Source organism: Anser anser (assembly GCF_964211835.1).
Source record: "Anser anser genome assembly, chromosome: 7".
In the NCBI taxonomy this organism is placed as follows: Eukaryota; Metazoa; Chordata; class Aves; order Anseriformes; family Anatidae; genus Anser; species Anser anser.
The window spans coordinates 7584508-7604316 of record NC_139727.1 but is presented as its reverse complement, the minus strand read 5'-3'; the positions used below and the strand labels follow the sequence as shown (position 1 = coordinate 7604316).

At 44.0% G+C, this 19809-nt stretch overlaps 1 protein-coding gene across 19 annotated transcripts in view; it reads right to left on the bottom strand.

Moving 5' to 3' along the window:
• Window positions 1–19809, bottom strand: part of ZMIZ1 (zinc finger MIZ-type containing 1) — a 353245-nt gene that overhangs the window by 316544 nt on the left and 16892 nt on the right. For 2 of the 19 annotated variants that reach the window (XM_083843100.1, XM_083843094.1), the window contains exon 1: window positions 6139–6338. The exons of 16 other annotated variants lie outside the window; for them this stretch is intronic. The gene's annotated coding sequence lies outside the window, so the exon portion shown is untranslated. Of the gene's footprint in view, window positions 1–3209; window positions 3390–6138; window positions 6339–19809 lie in introns of those variants that run through there. One more of the 19 variants, XM_083843110.1, reaches the window with a different exon arrangement.

Genomic DNA, 19809 nt, shown 5'->3' with positions numbered 1-19809 from the left:
TTTGGTTATTACTACATATTTGTCTTTCCATCTCAAGAAGATATGAAAATCGGTCGTAATTCAAGGCTAATTCGGTCTCTAATTAGTTTGCAATCTTAATGGCCCTGATCCTATGTGTTAAAACTAATTTTTATCATGCCTGATACTTCATGGATATATCGTGTTCTTGCTAATCTGGATCAGCACTTTTGGCAAGATTTTAATATGAGCAGAATAGTATAGAGGCAAGAAATTTTAAATATCAGATCATCTTCTGACAATGCACCAGAGAGCAAACAGATGGAAATAAAGCAGTTAAGTTCATCCAAGGGAGAGAAGCCATCTTCCCAAAGGAGAATTTGGGAAGATAACCTCTAGTCCTTTTGGAATTCTGTGTACAGATTGGCGTTTAACCTTAGAAAGGGAGAGAAACCCCTTATCAATACAAAACTGCTCACTATCAGTTTTTCTTAGAACTGCACTTGAGAACTGCCCAGAGTAAAACAGAACACAGACCCTCTTTATTCTTCTACCTGGCTTACAATGATTTGCCTTTTACAGAATGGTGCAGGCAGATTACCAGCGCGTGGAATAAATGTTTTATCGGAACAAGTCTGGTCTGAGTGCATTCTCCACCAGTGAGACAGCCACAACAGACAGACCATCGTGTCAAGACAGCCAATGAGATGCAAAATTCTGTGTGTATATGTAACATATAGTCCTATCTTCCATCATCAGAAACTGCACAAAAAAAGCAGCTTCAAGTTCACTCTAGTCTGAGCAATTTGCCTTGGATGCATTTTATGAAGTCAGGATGTTCTCAGCTGATTGGTATTATCTCAGTGGAGCAGTGGGTCAGCGTAATGGCAAACCACTTAGCCTCTGGAGAGAAGTTGATTTCCAAGATGTGACCAGTGGCAGCCAGCTAACGGCCACGTGTTCATCAGCCCCATTACAAAGCCACCACAAGGCTTGGCACCACCACACTATTTTCAGGAACAACGCCAGATGTACTTTCAGAGTCTCTTCTAACCAAATCATTAATTCTGAAATAATGATTCCACCAACCCCTATGCAAGGAAAGCCAGAGGACCAGAGCACGTATTCAGTCTAACCCAGATTTTTTATTATGAACTGGACTCCAAGCTTCCTTTCATGTAACACTCAGCCAACTGAGCAGTTTTATAAGGTGCCACAGGAATGTATTTCCTGTTATCTGAAACACATCACTTCTAGAGCACATGAACGACAGTTTGTGTCAAATTTCTACAATAAACTAAGAGAGCTGTCAAGTTTGATGGCATATTAGTTTGTCACTTGTAACAGGAAAGCTGTGTGATCAGATTAGACAATGCAACATAATTTAATAATTTTATCATCTATTCTTCTTGACATCACCATATATTCCTCATCATTTCATCTGCCTGTGAGACTACGTGCCAGATAGAGCCCTGCTTTTGAAAGAAAACTAAAACGAATACTGTCTACCCATACACAAACACAAATGTTTAACCCATAAAAGGAAAGATAAGCTTTACAAAAATGAAACAAATATGAATCAAATCCAACTAAAAATCCAAATCTCATTTCTGGAAACTCTTACACACAACTTCAGATCAGCTCTTCTAAAGGGCTAATGCAGAATGAAATCTATTTAGGCAATTCCGCTCACATTAGAATACACCAAGTGTACTTACAGAGCTTTAACCAAACTCACAGGAACAAGGTCTCAAACACAGACTCTCTGCACGGGATGAAATACAGAAAGAAACTGAAAGGTAGAGCAAGAAAGAGGAAAAAAGTAAAACCATATCATACTAAAAAGTTTCTGACAAAGTCATTTTAAGAAAGTCAAATATGTAGATAATATCATAAGTATGTCCAATTATTCTGGGTTAAAGAAAAAGATAATTATCAGTGAGTTGAATGAGGGTCGGCACCTACATTTAAACCATCGAGTATGTTTACAGTACAGCTAGCAAATCATCACATGCACATATTCACAAGAAAAGTTTGGACTTGCATTACAGCTTTCTTCCTAAACGCAGCTGCCAATTCCAGGGCTCTGAGGAAAGTGGGAACAGACGAGAGGTGAGCAGATAGGTTTAAGACCACAGGAGGAGTTAAAAATACACCAAGTACACTAGTTAGAACTGGAATTAAAATCTTCCTGAGAAATACTGTTTCCAGTGTCCTTTACTTTGTGTGTAACTCTTTTCAAGCTGCAGAAGGGATAAAAACCAAAATCTTTTGCTTTGATTCTTGTGCATTTGGCCTATCATCTGGGGAAGAAATGATTTTACTATTCAAATATTACTGCTTTTTATAAAGCTGAAAAAATGTCTCTTGGATATGTGCAGCCCCCCCCCCCCCCCTTATTTTTTTTGCACATGAACCACAACCCTTCATTCTATGCTGTTGTGGGACGCTAGGTGTTGATGTGCACTGCAAATTACCGGGACAGATGACTTATAAGATTATATGAGGCATTTGATCCACAGCTTAGAGATGCAGCAATTACTGTCAATGCTCAGGAAAAAAACTTCTGTTCACCCTCCCTAAAACTGCTGGCATGCCCAAACAGTCCTAGGTATTCACCACCGGTATTCACACGGCAACACCACTAGGCTATATTGGGCACCAGTGAATCAGCACGCTTATTACCTTGCCTCCTCTGCAGGTGTTCACAACTAAAAACTGCTTTTGGACAGGGCACAAGCAATCCCAGAGGGGCAAAACGGGCCAAAGACTTTTCTCCAAACTTCTGCCAGTTCATCACAGCTCAAAAGAACCATTGCAGCTGTAATGACAGCAAACCCAGGAGTGTGAGTATGGCATTATCAAGCTACAAACTACCGAAAAAAGCTGGGTTATGCTCAAAAAAAGTCCTCTTTAAGTCTGGAATCTGCCCACAGAGAATCAGTCTATCAATTTTTTAAAGGGTATTTCTTTTAACTAAACTCCTGTAATACATTTTATGCAGTGTTATATTACTAATAATTTCCATGGGATTTCAGGCATGAGACTTACCAGCTACCTCCTCCCTGGTGTGGGGGTAGGGAGAAGGAGAAGTGATTACGCTTTGAAGTTTGTACATAAAATATCTGCATGTTCATTTTATTGATTTTTTGAGAATCGTTTTATTTCTCTACGTTTTTGGAGTTACTCAAAACTTCTCCTGAGAGGCGGGTTGGTTTTTTTGTTTGTTTGTTTGTTGTAAAGAATCTTACCCCTCAATTTACTTTAGGAGAAGTTCTCAGGAGCCTCTGCTACTCGAGGGATCTCTCAGAAATGGTGCAGGAATATGCCCTTTTTCACAGACGCTTCAGAATGTGTGGAGCAGCTTCCAAGGACCTATACCTCCAAATTTTCATTTTACCCTCCATTTAGAGGTAAGATTTTGTCACAATCTAAACGAGAAAAAAAAAACACAACATTTTCGTCAAAGCTTTTAAAGAGCAGGAATTAACAGCAGCTCTGTGCAGCAGGGGCACGTCCTCCCCTGCAACAGCACAGCTCAAAGTGCACTTGCACACTTGCCATACCCAGCCTGCAAGGAGTTACAACTGGGAAAAAATTTAGGCCAGCTTTGGCCCGGAGCCACCCAAAGCTATTGCTACTGCGATGCAAAGTCACAAATTCATCCCTATTATGCACAAGTATTTCATTTGTGTTTCTGCAAACCTGATTTTGTTACGGGAGTGTGAAGATCAGGGCTCAAACATCAACTGAAGGAAAGCGTAAATCAGTGCAGCCCACGACAAAAGCTTGTGTTCCTCACAACGCAGCAGCTGAGGGTGTTCGAATTCAAACTTCCTTATCAGTGTTTACTCTTAGCAAACTAGCATGTTTATCTTTCCTTTATGCTGCAGATATTTGTGCCACTTTCCAGCTGTTTATGTAATTGTGACCTAAACCGGCGTTGACAGGGATTTGCAACATACCCGCTTGATTTTTTCAAGCAGCTGCTCTAAGACTAGGAAGTCTTTCAAATGATTTAGTCTAAAGATACAGAGAAATCCTGATTTACTAAGCAGTTTAAAACACAAACATGAAAAAACACATTTGGGAGGACCGGAAAAGCCACTCAACTGGTTCTCCTGATGCCTCCCCAGTACAGGTTGTTAACTGGGATACTAAACCATGGCCTCGCTCTGGTTTTAGCACAGGCTCCTTGACGACTAGTTCTGCTTTCAATTTCCATCAGAAGTATTATTACAAATGAATCGCTCGCTGTGTAGTAGCTGATTATAGCATTACATTTCTGATGTGATACCACCGTGTAACAAAGCAACATATTTAAAACTGAAGTTGGCTTTTAACCACTATTTCCATTACTAAACATTAAAAAGGTGCAGTTATCATTTCAGCCACCAACAGAAACTGCAAGGAAGACCACATATGTAGTGAGCATAAGAGACAGAAGTGACAGAAATTGATAAAAACTTCATCGCATGGCTGACATGCCATATATCAAAGCCCTAAATCTCATTCTCTGCTTGCCTCCAATTTCCATCAAAGCCTGCCAGCTGCACATTTATTGAGAAGTTTGTGATCTGACAGCCACTGTATTACCAACATTAATGATGCATCAGTCTCTAGAATTACTGGGGAAACAGTCCAATTGATTTTATTATTATACAGAGTTCCTCACATTTCATTTCAGGCAGCTTCCTACCACAAATTTTAGCAATAACTAAAAACGCTACACAGCTGATGCACAAAACACTAAGGCGAAATATGGTTACCGCAGCCTCACACCACTCCGTTCTCCCTCCAGGAGAGCTCCAAATCACTCAGATACCACTGTGTAACCCGTGAGTTATGGGTCTATAACTAAAAGGGCTTACGCAGTATGGTGTGATAAACAGTGCACCACTAATATTCACTAATTTGCCCAAGCAAGCTACAAATAGACCCACCGTGCCTTCAGCTCCCAGAAAAGCAGTTTCCCTAAAGTCTTATAAATCCCTGCTGTTGACGACATAAAATCATGGGTGTGGAAGAGTGTATAACATACATTGCCATATAGACTGAAATTGTTTCCACAGGTATCATGAAGAACAGGCACACATTTTTGTGTAGCAAATAGCCCAATTTACACTGTCCTTTTCATCCAAAACTTTCTCCACTGAAAACAAAATAAATCAGATAACACAACTATCACAGCTACTAAAATGATGCCATAATGCAATACAACAAATCAAGTCGTAGTGGCTTTTTTAAGCCATAACCACATATTGTAAATATATACCCAAGTTCAAATTTCAAGTATTTGGGAAGGGATCTCCCAGAAATACCCAGGATCTATTGCCATACGTCCCCGAACTCACTATGTCCTTTCCCCCCAGCCCCACTGAGCCTGGCAACGAAACCCACCAGAGGATTACTCTTGTCACTTCTAAGATTTGAAAGAGAACAAATAAAAGCTGTCATACTTTTAAGAAGAGACATTTAAAGGTTCCATAACACCTTAAAAAGCAAAAGTGAAATACAGTTTTCCTTCTCTATTTTTTAATCTCTTAACTTCATCTTTTCCCAAGTCCCAAACAACATTTTCCAGCGTTTGTAGTTAAAATAAGTGAGTAAACCACCATTAAGTCAAGGTCTGTAACAGTGGCAAGATGAAGACAGATGGGACAAACAAGAACTGCTGTAATGTAGAGTAAGATCCTTTCCCATTTACCTTTCTTCCCTTTTTTTTTTTGTTTTTAAACTTGACAACAGCAATTTAGTCGTTTTGAGTTTTGTAAGAAATGAATTAGAGTTATTAAAGTAGATGGATTTTCAAACAGATCAATACGAATGCTTTAAAAAAAATGCTACAAAAGACAGTACCATATCTGGTTCTATAGAAACTCCTCCCTAACTCCATAGCGAGATCTCGAATTACAAGCAACGTAGAAAAAGAGCTCATCACCAGCAAACGCACAGAGGGAATAAGAAACTGCTTCTAGATACAGAACAGCCCAGACCTTACACAAACAAGTCGTAGGAAATGCTGCTCCTATTTTTTTTTCTTATTTTCTGGCAATCCACTATTTTTAGAGGTGTGCAACACATCCTTCTCCGTGGAAGATATATGAGGTTTCCTTAACCTGCTTTCTACTCTCAGACTCCGCTCCCCAAGCAAAGAGTGAACATACCCAGAAGAATTACCTGTATTACAGTATGGTCTTGAATGGATCCCGGTTTTTACTGCATGCTCCGATTCACAAATTTGGAGGTAAATCCCTGCTCCAGACTGCTCACCTGACATGTGCCAGAGGAGCAGTTTGGCTGCTGCTGATTCTTTACAGATCACAGCCTGCAACGCCAAGAGCAAATGAAACGGATCCCAGCTCACTTCAGTACAGGCAACCGGTTCAGCAGTTCAGCTGCTCCCAAACAGGAGCAGAAATGTCGGAGGAAGGGGCAGTGCAGACCAGCTGTTCTAAGCAGGAAATAGTAGAGACAAGCCTGAAGCCGGAGGTTTGTTTTATGTTTCTTGTTTTGTTTTGTTTTAAATGCTATCTACTTATCCACTTAAACATGTATAAAACTTTCACCCATGTTCATTCCCGTCTTCAAAAGTTAAAGGCACCTCATCAGAATTCCCTTTTGGAGTACCCAAAAGAGCAAGCAAACCAGGCAGGAAAACACAATTGGTTCAAGGAAGCAGACCTTTCCAAGTATCTTCCTGACGGGAATGGGCATAAATTTAAACATCCATGGACAGCGTAGAGAAAAGTCACAAGTACAGCTTCTACATTACTGGCGCAACTTACATTTACAGCACACACGTTAAAAAAAAATCACAATCATTATTTTGCAACGCATGTAACAGGCTAAATGCAGGCAACTCTAATAGGGAATTCATTAACTTGGGAACAAACAGTTCCTATAATTAGTTACCAGAAAATATTCAACGTGCATTTACAGGTTTATTCTTGAACCACTAAGTGCAACTCTAGGCACTAAGGTTGAACACCACGGAGGGGGGAGGAGGGGAACAAAAACCCGAAGTAGTCTAACCACCACCAGTTATTCTATTATTCCCTAGATCAAGAATTAAGCGACACTTAGGCTATTTATTTGTGCATACAGCCGATTCTGTTTGTTAGAAAGCTGTTTTCCAACATGCAAATTGACTTCTTCTGTAAGTCAAACACTAGCATGAGCAAGCTGATAAAAATCACGTTAAACTGGGGCTTTTATCTCGCTTATACAGCTGGTGTAGATGCATGCAATCATACTGCTATTAATGTTTCACATTATTAAAAAGACTGCTTAAGTGGAAAGTACTTAATATTCATGAAGTCTCTTTAGCATCTGATTAGGTTCTTCCCCTTCCTCTGCCTCATGATTAATTTATTACATTTTTTACCTGGGCCAAAAACCTAACTATGAAACTACCTTTATTTTGCATTTAGCACACACTTAACATGGCTAAATAGAAAAGGATTTCTATTCCTTCAGAAGCCTAAAAGGAATAGTTATTCAGTAGAGAAGCATACTGAGCTTGCAGTTTAAACCAACAAATGCTTTTAACATACATTGACGTATGGCAAAAGCAAGTTACACCAACAATCTGGTCTGATAAGCCATTATTACATATTATTACATTAATAATTAGGCTCCTGGGGATGGACAGGAAGTATATATAAATGGAAAATGAGCCCTTGGAGACTTCACGGACCAATGGAAGCCTTAGACCCTGCATCCTCAAAGCAGAAGTTCAAATACCGTCATGGCAACCATATGCAGATTATCCTATGTCAAATAAATCATACCTTATGCCAAATAGAAGCACAGGGCAGTGCATGAGGGGGACATAATAATGGAAGTCCTGATTTGACCAACACATAGGAGGATGATGAAGTTACTTATTATACATCAGACAGCTTTCTGAGAACTTACAGAGCCTGTGTCCTTAAAGTATTTATCAACTTGATTTCCTAAAAAAACTCATCCCACTGAAATTGATCCTCTAGCTGTACCCTTCAAGAGGCCGTGAAATGGAAGACGACTCACCTGACTTTAAAGGAAACCACAACCATGGGTTGTGTCCTCTGCCAATTAAACCCCCACCTCTTTGAACTTCTGGGCCACCTCCTCCCCTAACGTTTACAGATTTTTCATATTTCATTTGTCAGGTAAACACAGAAGAGTTTCCAACTACAGCTCTGAAGAATCAGGAGCACTGAACGCTTGGCAAACAACGCTTGCCCAGTTGATGCATTTTCAGCTGTGCCAGACCTAGGCCTCAGTCAGTCCCGTTCTCTCCCCCAGCAGCTGCGGTGTACCTGCCCTGTGCCTTTGGACACTGAAGTTGTCATTAAAAGCAATACTTGGGAGAAACGCAAACCTTTTGCTTGGGTGGGCCTAATTTTAGCCTCTGTATACCATGTCTGATCTTTCCATATGGTGTTTCTAACTACCTTTATTACTCGTATTCCCAAATGCCCCGGGGAGCGTGCCAGGCCCGGCCATTACACAGCATGAGGCAACAACCCTGGCAGCACGTGGAGGCAGCACCTCACCAGGATCCCTCAGTTTAAAAAAAAAATCAGCCACTTTTCAGCTTTTTTTGTTTAAGAAAAAGAATCTTAGAACACCTTAAGACTGATTTTAAGAGCTGAAAAAGAGAGGACTGAAATAGCTTTAAGTTCATCTCCTCAGCAGTAATAAATAAGGCCTAAGAGTTGGAGGCAAAGTTAACCACAACCCTGGGACTCGATCCAAGTCTCCCATGACAATAGGAAAACATTAGAACAGTAACATTCAAAATATTATTCAACTTTTAAAGGCTTAGCACAGTTCAAAGTCTCCTTTGTGGAACAGCACTTTTGAAAATGTCGGTCGCCTTCCAGGGAGCATTTCCTCCTCATCACGCACAGCGTCATTTCTGCAAGGAGGAACGCCGCCGCTTGGCTGAGCCAGGCAGGGGGAAAGTCCTTAAAATGACTGCAGAATTCTTAAAAGCTGGTAAAAGGCCTAATCCTATATAATGATTTACAAAGCGACAAGTGAAACCGATCTACTGCGACAGGCTGAAAGCAGACCAAGGTAAATAAAATTGCTGCTCGCATGGTCACAGCCTCACAGCCAACTGCAAAGGCAAGAGCAGGAACCCACAGACCCACACTAGGAGTTTTTTCACCCACCCATGCACCCCTCATGGTCTACACAGAGGGGAAACAGACCAAGCAACTTCAGAGAGTCAGGCAATCCTCCCAAGGCACCATTGCAGTTCTCACACAAACCCTCTTTGCATGGCAATCCCAGATTAAAAAGGCACAACTCATTTCTCCCTTACCCCACAAAAACAGCAAAAATAAAAATAAACCTACACCTAAGAGCTCTGTACGTCAGTTTTATTCATTAAGCTTGCAACTGCGGCACGGCAGCTGCAACACACAGAGGCAGCGCACAGCGCCAAGTATGTGCAGCCCAAGCACGCTGAGTATTTCTCTGGCCAGCAATTGCGATGTGGGTCAGCAAGGCCTGGCGCTACTTATTTACGTCTTTTTCATATATAGAAGACACAGGCCCACATTTAACCATTTGTTTGCTCTAAGGCACCCGAGGCAGCCCCTTGCCTGTCTGCACCCTGCAGTTACAGGGGTGCCAGGGCTGGCTTTCCCCACTAGAGCAAACCCACTCGGCTTCCAGCTGTGCAGCAAAATGCAGCCAAATGGGGGACCAGCTGCTTGTCCCCCCTGCCATAGCATCAGGCCCCCAAAACTAGCACCCTGTTCCTCCTAGATGGCGCTTCCAATCCCTCCCTCCTCACAGCTGGTGTGGGCTACCTCCTACCCCAGCACGGCAATACTGAACGGGTTTAAGGAGTGCCCCCACCGCACCACCACCATGCCAGAGACTACAAGCAGGTCACTGGCTGCCAAGGTCATCTTGTTTGTGGAAAAAATAAATGAAAACATTAAGACCCTAATATGGTAAAAACACAGCAACAGCAATGAGGAAACATAAGCTTAATGCCTCCTCTAACACTCACTTAAAAACACCATTGAAGTCAGCTGACTCAGTCATATGACTTGGCAAAACTACCATTCATTAAAACAGTTTGGGGGTAAATTCAGCCTGATTTCAGACTTGCTCCTGCATTTTGTACTCTGCGCTGCTAAACCTCATCTCCGAGTAGAAAGCAGTCAATTAATTGAACTGGGGTTTCAAAACTGATCCTGGGCAGAGCCAGCCGCCCCTCCTGCCTGCCAGGTTGTTTGGGCACGCTGCAGCACCTCCAGCAACAGCGTGGGACAAGCCTGGGTGCAGCAGCAGTGCCCAGCCCAAGCCCCCTTTCCTGCAGGGAGCATATAAATTTTTCTTCATCTGAGTCTTAACTACTGTTTGTCCGCAGACTTGTAAAATACGCTAAAGAAACGCCTAATGAGACACTGATCTGGCGTCCAAATGTTCTCCCCCATCCAGCCCCCCCGGCGGGCCGTTGCCTGAGCAGCACAGGCACCGAGGCTGCCGTTTGTTTGCCAGTTCTCCACGGAAGGAAGGAAGGAAAGTGGGCGGGTGGGCGAGAGCTGGAGCCGGCACAGCGTCGGCACATGGCTGGCATGCACATGTCCGCAGCTGCTCGCTACTAAAAAATATACGTCTGTACACACACACAAAATGCACTCAAAGCACAAATGAAGACAGCAGGTTGCTAGGACAGCACTGCTTCCTTTGTACCAGGAACTAAAAAAATAAGTAAAAGTCACAGCTCTCGAGAGGACTGACATACACTGTGCTTATGAGACCCTACAGAAACACGATGAGCCCCATCTTTCACATTTCCAGGTAGTCAAGCACCTGCACATCTAGTGAGTTCTCCATTTACTCATCTAACAATACTGCTTTGAAACTAGCTTCTGCACCAAAACAGGGGAAGTCCAGGCAAAAGTTGGAAGAAAGATTGCATAATTAACCCCATTTTATTACTGGGACAGGCAGGCACTTGGAGCCTAAGCAATCTGTTCAAAGTTACTTGAGAAGTCTGCAGGGGAAGAATTAGCTGAATCAGACAACCGCAGCCCTGAGTTCAGTGACCCAAAGCCAAACCTCCTGCCCTCCAACCGAACACTTAACTCTTGCCGAGAGCGCCCCAGTAGTTCGACAAGAGACAAGCACGGGTCTGGAAACCGGCTGTTACCTGGCCTGCTGCTGCTGCTGCTGCTGGAAGGAATCATGCATGTGGCCAGGTTTGCGTTCTCTGAACACATCTTGTTGCAGCACGGGGCTTTGCAGTATTTTTAATAAAAAACGTATTTTCAAAAGTACTTTAAATATTTTAGAAACCTGAAATAGGTTCCAGACTGCAAATATTTACACACATTCTTAACTTTATGTGCAAGGAGTTCAACTAAGTTCAAATAACCATTTTTATGTCTAACCTTAACTATGTACATAAATATTTACAGGATTGTGACTTTGATTTTCCTTCCTTGCGCTCACTGCATCACCTGGTTCTCGAGTGGCTGGGGTCAAGGAAGGGAGCTGCTTTCTCAGTTTCATGCATTAGCCCTATCCTGCATTGCCTGGCTTGCAAACAGAGGAGGAGCAACATGGAAATCCAAAACCCAAAACCCCAAGCTGCTTTTAAGTGGTTAGCATTCTGCAAACACATCGTCAAAGAGCTAGACTAGAGCTTCAATACCTGTACACATTCTGAAATCTCACACAGATGAATTTGAGCAGTCTACCTAGATGCTGTAAACCAATTTTTTTATCTTTTTCCTACAAAAAGCTTAAGTAGGAGTTTGCAACGAGGCAGCTCATGCACCCTTCGTGGAGATTTCCATGACACTGCACATGGATAAATCCTTGACCTATACAGACAGCGACCGTTTCAGACTTGAAAAAAATAAAACTTTGGTAGACTAATAGAAGTGTTATTCACAATGATTAAAAACTGGAAAGATACAAAAGCAGTTTTGGGAGCATGAGCAGCAGCACTTCCTCCTGGATCCTAATAGCAAAGCAGTGCTAAACCTGGTCTTCATCGCCCCAAAGACTTTTGCAATGCTGAGCACCAAAATCAAGGCATGCTCATCAACTTCCCAGTATTAGAAAGCAGGCTTGGTCCGTTTAAATATCATACTTCCTAGCCTCTTCCCTCTTCAGCATCAGTTGTAAGAAATGTTTTAAAATAGTGAGTTAACAATGTTGACCTGAAAGTTACTTTTATAGGTTTGTTTATGCATTTGATAGCACCGGTGCTTAGCTACTTTAACTATTTCCTCCCATAGACGAGCTCATCTGCCAGTTTCCTCTGTTTGTGTACAGCCTTTGATAGTGAAATAGGACAGAAAAAATGCTCTCGAGTGTTCGCATTCTGGCTTTAAAACCACAAAGCCTGGCAGAGTGATTCACTAACTGTCATAATCCCCCAAACAATTTACTCTTAAAAAGAAAACTCAGTATCTATTTTGCGCTTCAATATAAATAAAGCCTGCTGTAAGTTTTTATTAACTTGTAATACACTGAAGTCTCACCATTAATTTCTGAAATCCGCAGAGCTCCTATAGCCATCAGAAAACAGCATCCCATCAAACTCCAGCCCTGGAGTCCCTAACATGACATTAATGGATGCAAACAATCTCTTACTCTGGATAAGACAAAAGAAGGAAAATCAAGTGTCTGTACACAAACTGGCTTTAATAATATGCTATGAGAGTTGAATGGAATAATGACAAAGATGTAAAACAACACAATTTCAGTAAAATATCCTCAGATATAGTCACAAAATATCACCATGAATATTTATGGCAGAAGCTCATGCTATGTTACTCTCAATCTACTGACACATAGCATGATTTCAGTACGGTGATTTGTTCAGAATATAAGTACCAATCAGGAAAGGAAAAAGCAAGACCTCTGCAAAAAATAAAAATGAATCCATGCCCTTAGTTTTCAGAAAAGCCCTACAAATAAACAAACTCTAAAGACTTCAAAGCATTTGGAGTTTTTTGGATGACTCACTTCATATTTGTGGAAAATGACAGATTTTCAGAAATAGCATGCATTGCACTTTATGGGATAGAGACCTGTTTTAGGCATTTTCAAGACTCAGCCACTGTATAGAAAAAAGTATTTTTGAAGAATTCTCCTTTTTTTCCCAATCAAAACAAAATTTTGATATACAAATAAAAGCGAGACATGAAGATATTCACAAATAGAGTTTGAGTAAATTTAATTTTTTGCTGAGAATTAGAATTATTTCGACTTTCAAAACTTTCAAAGTGATATTTTTAAAATTATTTTATAAATCAAGGCTGGCAGTACTGAACGTCTGCATAGAAAGTTACCAGCTGTACTCCTATTTGAGCGTGATTTTCTTCACCAAGCTCTTTACGCCATGCTGTACCTCAAACAGCAAGAGTCTGCTCGCTGTGTAGGGACAAGGTGCAGAGCCAGGTCACCTGCACGCATGCGTACTTGCTAACTTCAGGCGTTATCAGTGCACCAGAACACTTCACTGAGATTGCTTAAAGTGTCCCTGGTTACATACATAGAAATAGTGGCCAGCTTAAGGTTCTCACTTGCTTTTATTCATTTTACTTGGGCAAGTTTCCTCTGGAAGCTGATGAAGACAGCTGTTTTATACATTTCCATTGCACAGGTCTGTGTCCCCTCCTTCATACGACGCCTAACAAGTGAGAAGCCCCTCCACTAACATGCACTGAATAATCAAGGGGGATGTGTAGGCCTCCGGGACCGTGAGGCACCCCGCAGATGACACACATACACCTACAACCAGAGCGATGTACTCTGCAATTACCCAAGCAATGGGGCCACTCGTGAGCTGGCCTGAGAGCCAAAACCCCACGCTGAGCTACAAAATAACACTAAGAGCAGGGAGCATAAAATACGGCACGCCATGTTCCTTCGGGAACTTAAGGAATAATAATTTAAAGTCACCACTGGCAGCTAGTCAAGACACGCAGTTTAACAGCCAGGGTTATCTGTATCGCTGCGGTGCCCAGGAGCCCCGGTCCCTGCACGTTGCAGGAACGGGACCACTCCTGCATGGTCCTGCAGCCGTGTCCCAGCCATGAGGCAGGAGCAGGTGGCCAGGGGCTGCTGCCACCGGGCCTCTGCCCTGGGAAGAGCGGGTCCCAGTGCGAATGCTTCAGCTCTGCACAGGGGAGCCTGGCTCAGACCTCACCGTGCGCTTTCTGACAATATACTGTGGTTTTATCCGCCACGGACGGGTGTGCTGGAGGCATCCCAGAGGCATACCAAACCTAGGGGAGGATGGGTGTCGAGGTTAGTGCTACCTCCTGCCAGCTCTACAGTGCGCAGTTCCCATGACCTGCTCTGACAGAAAAGGAAGCCATCCATTTCAGTAGAAGAGCAGTTCATACAGACAAAAGAGGGGGAGGGGATCCCATGTTGCATAAGATCCACATTAGGGCTTCCACAGTCCGTGGCACCTGGAGGCACCCTCTGCAGACCTTTCTGCTCCTCTCCAGAGCAGGCTGCCCTGGCCCTGCCGCACTCGCCAGGTGCCCATGAGCCAAAGACACAGCCGAGGCCGAGCGTTTCCAGGATTACCTCGCTTCGCTGGAGACAGCGGAGATGTCCAGCCTCCCAAGTCACCAGCTCGACCTAGGAGCTGGCCGGTGCCTGGCACAGGCAGTATCAGAAGAGCTAAGTTCTCTTCACTGACTTGGTTCTTGGTTTTGGGACCGCCGGCCAGTTCCCAGGGCTGTACTACCAGAGGCCAAGTGGTGGCCAAAGCAGAGAAGGTCACAGGTAATTTGTGTCCCCATTTAGTGAGAGCCTACCTGCCCCCAGCAACAGATGCTCTAGCACTAACAAGAATGTAAGTTTATGCAAATCACAATATCACTTGACCCAATCTATTTTTGAGTATTTTTTATTTTATTATTTTTATTGTTATATATTTTTTTTATTTATTATTTTCAGCTAATTGTGAGGCTGGGGATCCATTTGACTTCCCAAGGCAGGAACAGCAGTTCAAGTGCTCCTCCCCAGCCCCACGCAGCTTTGCCACCCGTGCCATGCTCACACCATGACCTGCACGTCCACATGGGGAAAAAGAGCAGGGAACCAAGAGGTGGGGGCAAGGAAGGAGAACCTGCACAGAAACGCAAGAAGGTTTTTGTTTTCTCCATCAGCTCAGCAGTCTGATTCATCGCACACCTGTACAAACACTGATGCTAACGCAGCGTATGGATGGGAGTAACGTGCAGCAGGGAACCAGAGGCTGAAGCAGTCCCAACAAGGCCAAGCCACAGCCTGACGATGGAAGCACTGATCACCCGTCCTTCTCACAGAGTACAATGCTTGTACTGGGCATCACGGTACAGCTCCCACAATATTAACAATATTGCTTACTCCTGGCCAGGAGAAACAACTGAGGAAAACAGTTCTGCATGCTGCCCCATGCTCAAGCCACTGCACATCTGGTAGCGATGGCCCCTTGCTCACTTGTCACCCTCCCTTCCTGGTGCCCAGTGACCCTGTGCTGATGGCATGGCCAGCACCATCTCCAAGACACACTGCTTCTCGCCATCTTCCAGAGGACACAACAAATGACACAGATGGGACCCGGCTGGGCACTCACACACCTCCCCTCTGTGGCTCCTGTCAGCATGGGGACTCGGCAAGGGCAGGATGTGGCCATGCTGGGGACAACCTGGCCAAAGTCCTGTGCTGCTAGGAACAGAGCTCAATCAGGTACATGTCCTCCCGCTTGTTTTCTAAAAATCACCGTGCCACCAGCCAGATGAATGGCACCCTTCAGCAATTTCAGCATTAAATCAAGGGAGGATGGAAGTTCAGCAAAACTTCAACAAAAATGCACAAAGACTTGCGTTTGAACACACGATGTATGTTACCTAAATGCCACAGGAACATAGAAAAATAACTTCTCTGGGACGGCTGTTAACTTTTGAAGATTTTTCTGTAGAAGAAAAACATGCATTTGTTCCTGGAAAAACAATTTGTTTTGGTGTGTGTAAATGCTTTTTGTTGTTTGGGGGAACTGGAAGGTGACTTCAGACCACAGGGGAAGCCTGGACAGCTGAGCTGGGGGGGTTTTGGCCCCCCACCAACCTGCCTCCTGCGTTCCCAGCGTGGCCCTTGGTCAGCGCAGGGGCTGGGCGCAGTGCAGCCAGCCGTGTCAACAGCAGCTACCTCAGCTGATAATTAACCTTAATTGGGGCGGGGGGAGGGCGATGCAAAGGCTAAAAACACTCCCCCAAAAAACAAAGCCCTTTACCCAGTCAGTGACCTGATCCTACTGACCGTGAGTCACACAACCAGTGACCTTAACGGGAGCAAACATCGGGGCAGGAAAGCCTTTCAAAACAAGACCAGCTAATCATGGAAACAGCCTGGCGCTGGCTGTTCTGGGGCCGTACATACATACATGTGTGTGTGCTGTAAGTGGGACCTGCAGCTTTACGTAGACCCATGATTACCATATATGTAAATAATAATGTAAATACTGTTGTTTAAAGGACCATCTCCTGGGAACGCTTTATTTGTATGCTTTAAGTACACTGCTTAAAGCCTCGGAGGAGGACAGCTGCTGTCCAACCATAAGCGCAGCGCGTTAAAACCACAATCTCCACCCCGAGCACCTGCGGACACAAGCACAGCCCCACCAGGCACACCTCATGCCAGCACACCTGCAGCAGCAGCAGCGCCCACAAAGGCTCCCGCTGTGCACAAGATGCTGCATTTCGAGTGTGTGCGCAGCCCCTAGGGCGGTGACCCCGAGGGCACCCAACACCGCGCCGCCCTAGCTGCTCTGCCTGCATCCTGGTTGCGAGCAGCAGCAGCCCGCGTGCATTACCCACTTCTCACGCCAAGCCAAGTGACAGCGTACGCATCCAGAAGGGCAGTCTTCTGAGACCCCGCGCTCACACGGCCATGAACGTGCGCCAACCGCAACGCCCTTCTGGAGGCTCGGCGCTCGCGGCAGGAACTTGTGACCGCCAAACCCTCCCAAGGCTTGAATTTACCAAGAATAATGCCCAGTAACCAAAAAAACAGAAATTAAGGTTGAATATTAACATAAAAGACTTCAGAATTTGAAAGCGTTCTGCCACGTGATGCTTTCAGCTATAATTAAAATATGGCACATGTGTTTGACACTTATTTTTTAGTGTTCAAAAACATTTCAGTCGCTAGCCCTTTGCCATCTGTTTCCTATCGTTATTCCATTAAAATACTTTTCATTTCTCTAACAGTGCAAGAGTAAGATTTTTTTCCGGGTGACTAGATCGTTATCTCCTTTACTTGAACTGTACTATTCCAGATTTTTACTTTTTTATTTTGTTTAGGAGCATACAGGCTCCTCCCAACTGCCCCAAAGCACGGGCTAACAAAGCAAGCTAGCTTAAAACCAGCCAAACACATCCCCTTATCTCCACCTTCCAAAAAACACTTCTTCAAAGTCTCCGAGGAAACTAAATAAAACAGCTCATCAGCTGCAAAAAGCATTAGGATATTCCTCCTAGAAAGGAACAGCTCGCACTGGCACACGCCCGGGACGAAAACAAAGGCTCGGCACGCAGTACGGAGATGACACCAGGCGAAACGCTCCCCGTTCCCAGGCAAAAACACTCGAGCTCGACCGACTGCACCAGCGCGAGCGGCCGTGCAGCGGGGAAGTCGCCCACGTACGAGGAAGAGGTGGTTTCTGAGCAGTTATCAGGAGCGAGCGCAGTAATTCTTACCTGGAAAGTGCTGTTTGCAGCTGCTCGCCGATTTGTCAGCGCTCTCGCTGCTCTCGCCTCACGATTTATGATGCTCTACCCAGCCCTGAGCCTTCTATTACTGTCCTCATTTATTGCCTGCAGCTGTCGTTCTTACCAACAATTCTACTGCTGTTTGTAGGTGAGATATCAGAGGTATTTAGCGTGCACCTAGAGATGCAATTTTAATCAAACCTCCTCACAGGCAGTATTTAAGTGTTAGCACAACCGCACAGAGTGCAGCAATTCAGGGGGACTTGACCAACCAAAATTACAACAGGCAGAACTGTTTATTCATAAATGCCTCAAAAGGATGGATGTCCAACAGTCCTGGGGACATCCGCTGATTTGTGAGTGAAGATAGAAGTAGTACCCATAGATCACAAAGCCTTCTGACAGGTATTTAAATGCACAACAAGTATATTAATACAAATTCAGCAACTTCACTTTTTATTGCCAAAATGCCAAGGAGGTAAATCCAACTACACCTTTCTCACCCTGTATTTTTTCCCAGCCAGCAATTTTCCCCCTTAGAGCAGCCAGTTTTTTCAGCATCTCCAAAAAGCCTGCTGCATCTGCCTGCTTTGGACTAACAGCAGTGGAAGGGGGAACAGGTTTTAAACCCAACAATTGCCCTTCAAGCTCTCAGTGCGGTTTCTGGACGTGAACAATTTGAGAACCAGAAATTTTAACCCACACAGTCCGTGCTTCATTTGGGGGAAAGCCACGAGACGTTGGACAGGTTGACAAACAGGGGCACAGCATTGCCAGCAGCCTGCTTTGGGGAGGGCGTCCCCCAGGCTGCAGCACAATGGGGCTCCCTCGCCAAACTGCAGCCACCACCACAGAGCACGGAACAGAAACAAGTACAGAGTCCCGGAGCTACGTCTAGTACTATTTTCACACACACACTGAAGACCCAACTCCTTAATGCAACAATAGTAACAGCATCTCTGTTTATTCAGGGAGTTTCTAGCGCTTGTGACTGTGGGTAAAACTTGAAAGTATGAACCCTCAACAAGCCCCAAAAGCCAGCTCTTACAAAGACGACCTTAGCACTGTTTTAAACGATCCTATGGGCCTGGCTTCTGGTGCCTGATTATTTTAAGGTCGGCAATCTTAAATTAGACCGATCAGTACTCTAAGCACTAAACCCACATTTCTATAAGTTCTTTTCTTCAACACCATCCAGGGTACACAGCATGAAAATGACAAGTCAAAACCAACAATTGTGAATTTACAGTCAGAAGGTAGCCTGAAGGCCATCGTTGTTGTAGTCACGCTTTATTTATAGCTTAACAGATAGTGTCAAAATAGAAGCTACAAATTAAACACGTAATTCTCTAAAAGGAAAAGTGATGATGCATTACACTCTACTACAGTAAGGTACCGCAGAACCTCCGGTGTCTGTAGGTTAATACTTACAACGTGTGTAGATGTCAGCTGATCCTATTACCCCTCCACGTCCCTGTCCCTCCACCCAAGATGACTGGGTCACATCGAGATCAGTGCACAGAGAGAACAGGCACCAGGTGGGAGCTCCCATTAAACCATTAGCTGGTGTGCAACTGTCTGCTCCCAGGTTAACAAACTAAGCCTGCTTTTAAATAGAGCACTAATTGGAGCACGTTTTAGAGCTCAGGAATATACGACCTTCAAACTCTTCTGAGGACGCATTTCATTTGTTTAAATGCACAATACATCTTTTGTCTTCCCGTAACACTTACTAGGAAAGTAGGTCTTAATTGCTCATACATTTTTGGTTGGGGGGGTAAGGGGGAGGGAAACGAGCAAAATCTGGACCTACCTGTGATTTGATTTTGACACATTTATGCACACACATACACTTTTTAATTTCAGCTTTTGCTCCTTTCCTCTCCTTCTCCCTATGTCTAACTGGCATAACCACAAAAGGTGCACATTGGGTGGAAGTAACAAATCTATAGAGAACACGTGCAGTCTGTGCTTTACATAAAGATGTACTTTCTCGTAGGACCTCTACATTAGCTTTTAGCACAGATAAGACGTGTCTAGTTCAACAGTCACCCCCGTCCTCTGTTGCAGAAGGCCCCTCCGAAGACAGAAGGGGGATCCCTGCCCCGGC